Consider the following 12,956-nt stretch of genomic DNA (forward strand, 5'->3'; position numbering starts at 1 on the left):
CCCTAAATTAAGTCTATTTTGGGAAGGTATTCATAGAACATTAGTTAAGGTACTTAGGTCCCAGATACCTCTGAACTTTGAGACGCTCTATTTGGGGCATGTATTGTTCCTTGAACAGAAGGAAGATATAAAGTTGCTGCAGGCCCTCTTAGCGGCAAGTAAGAAATCAATCACTAGAAAATGGCTAAATCCAATACCACCTACATTAGAAGATTGGTACGCAATTATCTTGGAAATATGTAAAATGGAAAAGTTGACTTACTCCCTGAGAACTCAAAAAGAAACATTTTATCAAATCTGGAATAAATGGATTGAATATATAACCCCAATGCGAGCAGACTTTAGACGACTCTCCTAATGATTTATATTGCTCTTCTCATCAACACAGTAATATTGCTAACGTAAGCACCCCTAGTCTAAATGTTTGTTGTTTTTTTTTGGAAAATAGAGAATTAACACAAGTAAAGGGAAAGATTTGGGAAAGGGATAAAAAAAAAAGAAAGAATTAAGTAAATAAGTACATAGGGATTGGATAATTATGTCTGCGGGCAGGAACACGCATGAACAAATTGGGATATAAATACCTACAATGGTTGGTATATAGGCTTGTATGCAACATTTTGGACCAGTGGAAATGGTCCAGAAGGGTTGTATGGAAACTATTATTACCATTTTTCTTAACAACGAATTTCATTACTTAGCCTAATAGGTTAGATTTACCACAGTACATAATTATCTATTTAAATGTTTATCTTCCTTTTATATCATCTCAATGTGTACTTAAGAATGTATAAATAATTGTAGTTTTATACATATAAAAAAATGGAAAAGGTTATATGTGTGAAAAAAGTACATGATAATTGTGAATTCCTTATCCAAATAAAAATAAAATTAATAAAAAAGATGTAGAACCTGAAGGTTTCACACATGCTGCAGAAGTATTTTGCAGCTATTTACTAAAGTGTACCTAAAATTTAAGCCAACTTCAGAAATTCTTAAGGATTTCCAATTGTATCACTTCCAAAATAACTGGAATTCCTCTCTCTGAATTTGGTTACAGATCTTTTCAGCATTTGTCCACAATATTTTTGGCTGATTGGATTGGTGTCTTCTTGATCTTCATTTGATGTGGTATGTGCAGATCCACAGTGTTAGAAGTAAATACAACAGGAGCATCCGTATTCACCCGTTCTGATTTCTTGTTCTTTAATCTCTGAGTGAGTTCTTTGAGCTCTGAGGGCATCAAGGAATTTAACAAATTAACTCACCTGGAATCTTTCTGACACTTTTCTTCATTGGCCAGATCTTTGCCTCTTCCTCGGGAGGCAAACTATCTTCTAATATCCACCATAAGTGTACAGGTAATTCATTGCTGGTCTAATTGCATCAGGTGATCTCCCCCTGATGATATGCCAGGACTATGTTGCTGCCTGCTTTTTAATGTAAGGTGTAGGGCCTGCTCTTGCCCTACTGAACTCTTCATAATTTTACTCTATCCTATCTTCCCTGTTCAGTCCTTTCCTGTCTACTGAAGGCACTTCTTCACTCCATGTTTTTATCATCATCCAATTCTCTGGTTCCATCTGTCTCATTACCAAGGATGTCTTGTCTCTGTATATATCTCCATGTTCCATCAGGATGGTTTTAGGGCCCTCTGATTTCTTTAAAAAAATTTTTAAAACCCTACCATTTCCCCTCCGCCTATGCGCGAATTCACTTGGCAGATCTTATTCTTACCTGAACCAATTTTTAAATTCCTTGCACTTTTTACCGATCAAAGGTGTAACAGTTTACACTTATGTGAGTTGTAGCTATGTCCTCTTATTTTTATGTGTAATGGTCTTTATTGTGTACCTGCACTGGCAGTACTCCTCAGCATTTTCTCTATCTCATTAGCTGCACTGGTGCTGCTTCCTGATTCTGATTTAATTTTATCACATTTGCCACCACTTCCACCCTGCTCTCAAATTCACTTTGACTATTTCTGACGTTTCTGGATCCGTCTTCATCTCTGGAGGCAAACTATCCCAGCCTTCCACAGATACTTTGACCTTGCTTCTTCCATCCTGTCTCCTGCAAGGATAGCACCCATCTTCTCCCAATTTGTCTCCATAGCATCTGAGGCTTTCCACTCAAGGACTTCTGAAATCTCTTCCAGGAAACATGACAGCCCTCTCTGCCACCACATCTAGATTTCCCATGCCCAAACCATTCTTAATGGGGACCAAAAATATTTTCTCTATTTTTGCACATCTGCTGTCACCAGCACCCCTCTCCACTTCCCAAAGAGAACAACAGTATATCTCCATTGGACCTCCCCTTTCATCCCATGAGCCGCTGTATCAGCATTCTTTCCTTCATCATTTCCATCATGGGAAGACAAGACAGGTGGAATCCTACCTCCTGCCTCATCTTCCCCTCTTTCTTCCAACCCCCACCTCTTATTTCTACAGGGGTCATTGTCTCCATGGTTCCCTGATCCACCCTCAACCCTATCCATCCACTCCTCCCCATCCCATGTACTTTCCCCTGCAACCATAGAAAGTGCAACTTTTGTGCCTTCTGCCACCTTCTTCACAATTATCCATGGAACGAAACAGCCCTTCTAGAAGAGGCACTGATCCCCTATACCTCCTGCAACCTTGACAATTGCATTCAGTGTTTTCAGTGTGGTCTCCTCTGTACTGGTGAGACCCAAGTGTCGAGGGAACATGCACCTGATCTTAGTCTACATCCTCCTTCCTGAACTTCAGACTGCATGTCATTTCAACCCCCTTTCAGTCCCTATACTAACCTGTCTGCCCTTGGCCACCTTCATTACAATAGTGAGATCAGGTGTAAGCTAGAAGAGCAACACCTCATATTCAGTACATATTGCTATCTTACAGCATTAAGTTTTTCAATTTCAAATAACTCCACCTGTGTACTATTCCGACTGCCACCAGCCCATCTAAGATGTTTTGTTCATCTATTTCATTCTTCTCCCCCCCCCCACAATCTACATTGTCCTCGGTACAAGAGCATAGAGTTAACTCTTCGACTGATCAGTGAATTTCATGGGCATGCTAAGTTATAAATTCTGTCTTTGTTCTACCAGGATGGAGATTCTTAAATGTTCCTTTCCTAGTTTACCAATAGGTTCCATGAAACCCTTTCTGTGTTCCCAGCTTTTTTATGCTATAGAGCCTTGCTGTTAACCAAGGGGTCCATGGATCCCAGGTTGGGAACCCCTGCTGTAGAGCATTTTCGTGCTTTCTTGATATATCTACTGCATATGGGATATCACGCTGGCAGGCAATCTATGAAAATACTTCTGGGCTTTGAAAGTTCACAAGAAAAATAATTATCTGAATATCTGTCTGTCTGGCTTTCCTCAAGTGTTCCTTTTCTCTTGGCATAAAAACATGTGTTATGCCCTTGAAATCTTAGCTTGTTTTATTTCTCAGCGGCCAATAACTTGGACAATGCAGTAGGCATGTACAAGGTAAGATGGTCCTTATTGTGCTTTAAATCTGAAGCTTTTTTTTCCCCCTTTCCAACTGTTTGAAAGGACATGGTACTCTGCAACAATCTCTGACATCATGGATTTCTTCAGAAGACCAGAATTGTTCTGGAAGAGGTTTGGAAGGACTCATTATTTTTCAGTACTCTTGATCAGATTTTTTCTCCCACAGAAGTATGAAGCCTTTGGATGCCATACCAAAGTTTTCAGCACAACAACCATCAAACTGTCAGGGTTCCATCATCAGCTTTTCAAGAAGTCCTTTTTTTTTAATAATCAGCATGTGTCCATCAGAAGTGGAAACGCTTTCTATACGTTACAAAGCAAACATCTACCATAAAACCTTGTCTAACAGGGCTAACTTTGGGAAATTCAGTGAGTTAATAGTTTTTCATATTCATCTCCGAAGCCTCAAAATTCAGTAACGAAGCTTTTTCCTTGCAGTTCTCACTTTCACCCATTTCTAATTTATTATCTGTAACTTCTGTATAATTGTGAAAACAATATGCAATTTTGTTCTGCTGTTATCTGCTGGAACTGTGCACTGAGCTTTCAGAAATTAGTCTGAGGGAAAGAAGCTGTTTCTAAAATGTGCATCTTCAGCTCCTGGGCCTCCTCTCTAATGCTAATAATAAAGCATGTCCTGCACGATGAAGATCCTTCATTGAGCTATCGCCCTTTGAAGATATCCTTGATGGTGGGGAGGCTGGTGTCCTTGATGGAGCTGGCTGTGTCTACAGTCCTCTGCAGCTATTTCTGGACCTGTGCATTGGTGCCTCCATACCAGACAGGGATGCATCCAGTAAGAATGCTCTCCCTGGGTACGTCTATAGAAATTTGCCAGAGACTTTAGTGAGATACCTCATCTCCTCAAACTCCTCATGAAATATAGCTGCTGGTGTGTCCTCTTTGTAATTGCAGCAATATATTGGGCCCAGGAGATGTTGACACTTAGGACCTTGAAGCTGCTCACCCTTTTCATTGCTAACCCGTCGATGAGCACTGCTGTGTTCTCCTGATTTCCCCTTCCTGAAGTCTACAATCAATGCCTTGGTCTTACTGATGTTGAATGCAAGGCTGTTGTTGTGACACCACCTTAACCAGCCAATCTATCTCTCTCCTGTTTGCCTCCTTGTCAGGATCTGAAATTCTGCAAACAATAGTTGTATCATTGACAACTTTATAGATGGCATTTGAGCTAATATCTAGCCACATAATCATTTCCTGGACCGTGGTGGATGAACTTGTTTTGACATTGAAAAAAATAATGGTTAGTGTTTTCTGATTGGAGACCAAATAGTAAAGCCTTTTTCCCTGTAGAAGTGGGATGCAGGGGATTCGTTGCTACATCTACGACTGGTCTATTGAAGAAGAAGGGGGTGAGGGGTCACTCCCTCCAACAAGCAATCAAGTCCTTGTCAAATGCAGCAGAAGAAAGCAGCAATTGGATTTGGATTAAAAGGAAAGACAACAATTGGGCTGCAAGATGAAGATAGGAGGGTATGGAACTGAGGGGGGTGTATCTGGGACACCAGGTAGCACCGTTGAGCCCTCTGGAGACGACGTGGGCTTATCAATGAAACGTCAAAGAAGGAGGGTGCCCAGCTGATGACCCCGATGACGTACCTACCCTCCCTCCTTGTCACCACTCCAAACCCACTGCCAACATCGAGAGTGCCAACTTACCATAGGGATTGAAACATCAAGTCCTAGTAGCTCTACTACATGAGCATTTCAGTCAGGGGATCTCAACCTGGTACACCTTAATGGTATTGGTCCATAGCATAAAAAAGGGTTGGGAACCCCTGATTTTAAAGTTCAAAGTACATTTATTATCAAAGCATGTATCCATTATACTTTGAGATTAATTTCCTAGCAGGCAGCCATGAAACAAAGAAACCCAAAGACAAACCCCATGTATGTGCATTCAAAAAAGACTGTCTAACACCCAATGTGCAGAGGATAAAAACCACTTCAAGTCCATAAAAGTAAAGTAAAATAAGCCATAAAAAAAAGACTGTCAAACAGACAATGTACAAAAAAAAGCTATGCAAACAGTAACTGCAAGCAAATAGCATTTCGGAACTGAAATCCATAAAGAGAGCCCTATAATTCAGTGCAGAGCCGCGTAAATGACATGGAGCAGCGATCTGAACTGGCCCACACCTCATCTTGGGGCCCCGACACCCTGAACTTTTCAATCTGGACTGGTGCTGCCTTGATTCAGCCTGTAAATCTCTGCCTGCGTATTGTGTTCAGTTGTGTTGATATGCTCTAGGACCTGGACCCCATGGCTTTGAGTCAGCCTGTGCCCAACCTTTCACGGTCTTCCACGTTTTCAGCGATGGCCCACAACCTCACCTCGATTCTGCCACATCAAATTGCCTCTAAGTCCAAAGGGAAGTTACAGACTATTACTTGTGATGATCATTTGCCAGAAGAAGTATGGTAACAAAGTATTTAGTTGTTTTTCTTGTTTCATGAGCCACCAGCCAGAAGTTGCTGAGGTTCTTCGGTGCCATCTTAAATCAGAAGTTTCAGTTTAGGTTGTCAATAGTTACATGTTGTTAATGTTTGTAGGAGCAACAGAGTTTATGATGTTGCCATCCTTTAATGCATATGGCTTGAACTCATCTTTCACATTTTTGTATTTAGCAGTAAAACACCACCTTGCATGGGGACTAAAATAGTGGATTTATAATTTAGATGATTAATCTGGAAATGAGTTCAGATCCAATTTCAACTCAATTAATTGAAATGTCATTTTATATATCTGGCTAGACACATGGTTGATACTTGTATTTACAGGCTTTCATGTCGATGGATGGATACTGGATTTGTATATAACACTGGTAATCCCAAGAAAGTCATCCCTCAAAGTCCTCCATACCAAGATTGGGACCTTATTTTTGAAATGGAAAAGTTATCTCACAGATGCAGCAGAAACCCAATATAGTTAGTCAGCCTATATTTGTGTCTTTCAGATAATGTCCTAGCAAAAGTGCACTTAAGGCATTGTAGAATTCAATAAGGAGGGGAGTTGTCTTAAGAGTCATCAGCTTTGATTCTGTGTTCAGGCCAAACTTGAGAGAGTTTTAGTCACCTGCTACCTGAACTGCTAAATCAGTACTGTTCCACATGAACCCTTGTCTGCACCCTTAATATCCACACTTGATCAATTTTGATTGTCGTTAAGAATAGCTCAGTGGTACTAATGACCAAGCCCTACAACAAAAGGCATAACTGCTGCACTGGGCTTCCAATGTGAAGGAAGTAGCAGAATGTATATTGATCTTTGTCAGCCTGCCTGCTGCTGACTCAGTTGTTTCTTGCTGTATTTATTGGAGACCAGTCCTTGAGTATATTGTACATTACGTTCGTAGTTTTGCCACCTGCCACATTTGATGGTCGATATCCATGGTTTGCTGCAGAATTCCATCAATATGTAACATCTTATTCCTCACCAAATCTGGCAACCAACTCTGGATTAATGAATCATTGAGAAGATATAAGATAGAAGCTGTTGTGCTGGGTCCAAGGTAATTTGTCATCGAGATCAATGATCTGCGTGATAATGTGGTAAACTGGATCGTCAAATTTGCAGTTGACACGAAGATTTGGAGTGTAGTGGACAGTGAAGAAGGCTATCAAAGCTTGCAGTGGGATCTGGACCAGCTGGAAAAATGGCAGACGGAATTTAATGTAGACAAGTGTGAGGTTTTGCACTTTGGGAAGACAAACCAGGGTAGGACTTTCACAGTGAACGGTGGGGCACTGAAGGGTGAAGTAGAACAGAGGGATCTTGGAATACTGATCCACAATTACTTGAAAGTAGTGTCACAGATAGATATGGTTGTAAAGATAGCTTTTGGCAAATTGGCCTTCATAAATCAAGGTGTTGAGTACAGGATTTGGGATGTTATGTTGAAGACATTGGTGAGGCCAGATTTAAAGTATTTTGTGCAGTTTTGGTTACCTACCCAAAGGAAAGATATCAAGATTGAGAGTACACGGAAAATTCACAAGGATGTTGCTGGGACTTGGCTTTAGGGAAAGATGGAATGGGATAACACTTTATTCCCTGGAGTAAAGAAGGATGAGGGGAGATTTGACAGAGGCAGTGCTTTTTGGGCTTGTTCTTTCCTGAATTGGTCACAGTTGCAGTCAAGCAGCTCAGATTCAGATGACATATTCAAAGTGGAGCATTGCTTAGATGTGTCTTGACACAAAACACTAGATTAATCCATTCAGTTCATTACTTTCCCTATTAGCCCCTATTCTGAATCAAGCAGCTTTTAGTCGTAACGAATTTGATGTTAATCCTTAGTCTGAATTTTTCTGGATCATACCTCTCTTCTGAGCCTGGATGACAAAAAGCTGGGAGTGACAAGACACTGTGGTTGACCAAAGAGGTGCATTGAAATTTAGCTTGACGGATATTGGGAACTAGCTCTTCATTTGTCAAAGACTAAGATGTTAACAATTGTCAGGGGACAGTTTCCTGACCTCCTGGGGCATGCTGCAGGACTTTATCACAGTCATATGCCTATCCAATTTCAGCTGCGTCATCAGTAACTTCCACTCCATTCGCAGCAGTACTGATATCTGCTGTGGGTGTTCACTTCCATTTGTCACTTTTCAAATAACTTAAGATGTTGTACTGATGATGCAACAAGGCCTGGCGTGGACTTGTGTTGTGGGGTTTTTCTTCTACACAAGTTCCAGGCAATGACCATCTTCAGCAACGCTGTATGCTATCAGCACAATTTAGTGTTTGCCAAGATGCGTTGTATCAGTTTGCAGAGACTACTTTGGAAACGAATCAGTTCATAATTTTTGCCACCTAGATTAAGAACAGTGTTATGAGGGGTTATAACTAATTCTAAGTAGCATATCATTCTGACTTACAAATGTGATTCTTTGTTGCAGTGTTAGAATCATGAATCCTATGTCCAATTATTACCATTGCATTCCCTAAATCTCAGAAATACTGGTACAGGTTTCCCCCGCCATCCGAAGGTAGAGCGTTCCTGTGAAACAGTTCGTAAGCCGGAATGTCGTAAAGCGAAGAAGCAATTACCATTTATTTATATGGGAAAAATCTGTGAGCATTCGCAGACCCAAAAAATAACCTACCAAATCATGCCAAAAAACACACAACCTAAAATAACAGTAATATATCGTAAAAGCATGAATGATATGATAAATACACAACCTATACAAAGTAGAAATACTTTTCTACAATCATTGCCGCACTGTTCTCCGTAGCGAAAATCTCACGCAAGCGCTCTCGGCAGAAACACTGTCTCCAGTAACCTTTAAGCTATGATGCTGCCAAATCATACCAAATAACATGTAAAAATACACAGCCTATATAAAGTAGAAGTAATGTATGTACAGTGTAGTATCACTTACCGGAATTGGGAAGACAGCGCCGAGCACACTGATGATGGCGTGTTAGGCTGAGTTGTCGGAGGTTGGGGTAGTGCAGTGGTCCCCAACCTCCGGGTAGCGAACCGATACCGATCTGTGGAGAATGCAGCGGTAGCCGGGACACACCCAGCACATCTTTAAGAAAAAAGCCAAAATAAACATGCTAATTAAATGGGTGCCACCTGGCACGTAATTAATTAGCTTGTTTATTTCGGCTTTTTTTCCTAAAGATGTGCTGGGTGCATCCCGGCTACCGCTGCATTCTCCACGGCAATGTATCAGTCCGCGGCCAGGGGGTTGGGGTGGTGGGACACTGGGGTGTCATCTCATCGTCGTCTGTTTCCATCAGGGCAGGCAGGTCATCTTCTTCTATGTCTGCCTGCCTCGATGTGGAAGGTTGAAGTTCGTCGTCTGCTGTACCTGATGTGGAAGGCTTGAAAAGCGACAGTATGCTTGACTACTTAGCCTCGCGCATTTTTCTATCATACAGTTCTTTGCAAGCACTCAAACCATCCTGCAAATATGCCCTAAACCGACGTACTCTTTCAAAATTAAAGTCGTACTTTTCTGCAATAATTGCAGCGAAAATCTCACGCAGTTGCTTCACGTTCAGTTCCTGGACGACTTCACTTTCGGTCCGTTCGTTACTGCATTCAATTTCGATTGTTATCCTTTCTTCTTCCAATTGCATCAGCTCTTCATCAGTTCTTGGTCATGGGATGCCAAAACCTCTTCAACATCATCTTCGTCAACTTCCACAAGCCAAACTCACTTTGTCCTTACTTTGTTCACCACGATCGAAGCGCTTAATTATGTCTAGTTTTACGCTGAGTGTAATACCCTTACGAGCTCTTTTAGGCTTTTCCAATACCTTAGAACTCATCTTGCTAACTACTGCTCACAGGCACGTGATTAAGCAATGCCGGCTAGAATGCAGTTCTGGTGAGGAGCATGGCTGCTCGGGGCGTGCACTGCCTTTTATTGCGTACTGCTTTTTTCGTGCGTTGCCTTTTTTCTTAACAGTGAAAACACCTGTTAGCGAAAACAGGTAACTAATGTAGGTCTTTCATAACAGTGAGGTTTCGTAAAGTGAATGTTTGAAAAACGGGGCCACCTGTATTTTTAATTTATAAATGGTCTGTTGAGTTGACGCTCATTATTTGTACCTTTATTCCAACATTTTGTTTGGAGGAGAAGGGTTGTTGATGAGGAGCTTCTGAAACAATTGAAATGTACTCTGCAACCCTCTGCAGTTTGTGACTTATTTTTTTCAATAATATGAGATGGTTTTTCATTTCTAAAGCTGTGAATGTAATTGCAAGTTTTTGAGTTTGACTACGGGTCTTCATGTGTTGTTTCCATATCAGCAGTTTTGTTTGACATCACTATCAAGTTCATTCTTCAAGGTTGATTACTTGGCAGTTAGAAGTACAGCATATTTATATCTTCCGGTTTAAGATGGCACTGGAGAAGCACAGCAACCACTTGCTGCTAGCAAGCAAAACAAACAAACCTATAAATCATTGTAATAATCACATTTTCTTGGATACAATCACTGCAATTGTTAACCTGTAACTTCCGTTTCGGTGTTGAGCTTTTGAACTGCCTGTACGACGTAGCACTTTTGAGTGTGAGCTGAAGTCTCGAAGGTGCAGGACAGTTGCAAGGTGGCGTGTACGGGCAATCTGGAGGTGGCAGGACCCGGGCCTGAGAGTGGGGAATGAGCCTGTGTTTGGCCATTGCTGGTGCAGACTTGGATGTGATTCAACACTGCAGAACTGAGGGGAGGTGAGGCAGAGCCGAGGTGGCGGGGCCCGAGCTCGAGAGTGCGGAAAGACCGGATTGATATAAGCTCCAGGTCGAATTGGAACGGTTGGGTACGGGATGAATTGAGGCATCAGGGCCCGAGAGTGAGGACCAACCAGCTACAACCAAGCATCTACTACAGGACACACAGCTTCTTTGGGAGGCAAAAAGTAGTAGTTTTTCACTGACTTACGAGAAAGTTGAAAGGTCATTGACCTGAAACATTAACTTTGGGATTCTGTTCACTAGAACTCTTCAAAGGTACTTGTCAAAAAAGATGTGCTCGCACATTAAAAAAATTAAGCTGTGCTTCAGCATTAGGACAAAGTAATAGTTGATTGTGTAATTTTCCTTGGTAAGAAAGATTGAGGTATAATTTGTGCTTGTTGGGCTTGATGAGCTATTTACTTGGATTTGGTCACAGATTCAACATGCAAAAATGTTGCTATTGTCAGTTCTCTCAAATTCTTTCAATCTCCTAGTGAGTCTTTGCTTCTGTAGTTAATTCCAGAGCAATGGCAGACATGGGATGTGCCATGCACAAAGCCTGACTGACTGGTTGCATCATGGGTCAGTATGGAAACACCAATGCTCTTGAATGGAAAAACCTACAAAAAGCAGTGGATACAGCCCACTCCATGACAAGTAAAGCTGTCCTCAACATTAAGCACACAAACAAGGAGTGCTGTCGCAGGAAAGTGGCATCCTTCATCAAGGCTCTGACCATCCAGGCTATGCTCTTTTCAGGAGGTACATGAGTCCTAAGAATCACACCAGCAAGTACTGGAACAGTTATTGCCTCTGAACCACCAGGTTCTTGAACCAGAGCAGATAACTTCACTTCGCTCACTGCAGCACAGAACTGATCTCACAACCTATGGATTCACTTCCAAGGACTCGTCTCTTGTTCTTGATATTTATTTCTTATTCATTTATTATTACTATTTTGTTCATTTTCTTTATTTTTGTATTTGTGCAGTTTGTTGTCTTTTGCACATTGGTTATTGGTAACTCTCTGTGTATGATTTTTTTATTCGTTGTATTGTGAATGCCCACAAGAAAATGAATCTCGGGGTAGTATATGGTGACATGTACTTTGATAATAATTACCCAGCTTCTGGCAATTTTAGTCTCAATATTTCATTGGTCTAGTTAAGCATTTAGTTACTGATGTTGCAGAGGTTGTTTATGGTGAAAATTTTTATGGTGATAATGTCATGTATAGATGAACACTTGATAGTCCTTCTCTGTAACTTAACTATGTCTGCAGCCTTTTATTCTAATAATTGGGGAAGATCATGGAAACCTTTTGGATTTTGCTGCCCACAACTGCTTATCTTTTGTTTGCTTCATGACTGCATGCAAATCATGGTACTATCCAATGGGTCTACAACAAAACCAACCTCAGTTGAAGATCTGTGTCAATTGACACCACATTATCCCAATCTTAACAGAATATTGCACCTTACTTCCAGCAAACTTTGGAAATGATGCTAATCTTCAGAATTAATGGGGAAACTGTGTAACCTGTGACTGTATTGCAGAAGAAAGGTTACTTTAACCTCAGTATCAAATATCTAATGCTGCCAGCATTTACACGTTGTTTGTCCTCCTTGTTGGCACTTTGGCTGAAGCTTATTGGAGAGTGGACCTTGTACTCAGTGACAGAATATGAGACATTCTACCAACCTGATCTTGCTGCACTACACTGCCAATCCAGTAAAGGGTTCACCATGAGATCTTAGTAAACACTGAACACTTTCTCCCTCTTGAGAAGGTAAACCTCAATGATGAAATTCATCAGTGAATACTGTTTTTCTATACATGTGTCAAAGACTTGGAGCACCCAAAACAGACAACTTGTGGCACTTGAAAAGTATCACCTGTTGCTATCTGCAAAACCCTCCATGTGACACTCTGGGTTTTGCACTTGTAGGAGTTTTCTCGCTCCAGAAATGTATAATTAATATAATTTTATGTACAATACAATAGCTGACTGGCTTCCTTTAAGAATGTTGATTCCACTTATGGTTTTGTACACACTGTATGTAGAATTTGCAAATAGTGTCAAATGTACTATCAAAAACTTTGAACTGGATTTTCTTGCTTTAGGATGTAAATATTTAAGTGAATTTTGGCAGAGTTTGCTGTTTACGTGATTCTCAAACTCAGTTCATCTCATTCCTCGTCTGTGCCCTGTATTAATCCAACTTTG

General features: G+C 40.9%; 1 protein-coding gene across 2 annotated transcripts in view; it reads left to right on the forward strand.

Annotated features, from left to right (window-relative positions):
* The window catches only part of LOC134345375 (calcium-binding protein 39), an 82,092-nt gene that overhangs the window by 37,813 nt on the left and 31,323 nt on the right, over nucleotides 1-12,956 (forward strand). The window contains exon 1 of one of the 2 annotated variants that reach the window (XM_063045929.1): nucleotides 1,059-1,131. The exons of the other annotated variant lie outside the window; for it this stretch is intronic. The gene's annotated coding sequence lies outside the window, so the exon portion shown is untranslated. Of the gene's footprint in view, nucleotides 1-1,058; nucleotides 1,132-12,956 lie in introns of those variants that run through there. 2 annotated transcript variants of the gene reach the window in all.

Source organism: Mobula hypostoma, chromosome 4, assembly GCF_963921235.1.
Source record: "Mobula hypostoma chromosome 4, sMobHyp1.1, whole genome shotgun sequence".
NCBI lineage: Eukaryota > Metazoa > Chordata > Chondrichthyes > Myliobatiformes > Myliobatidae > Mobula > Mobula hypostoma.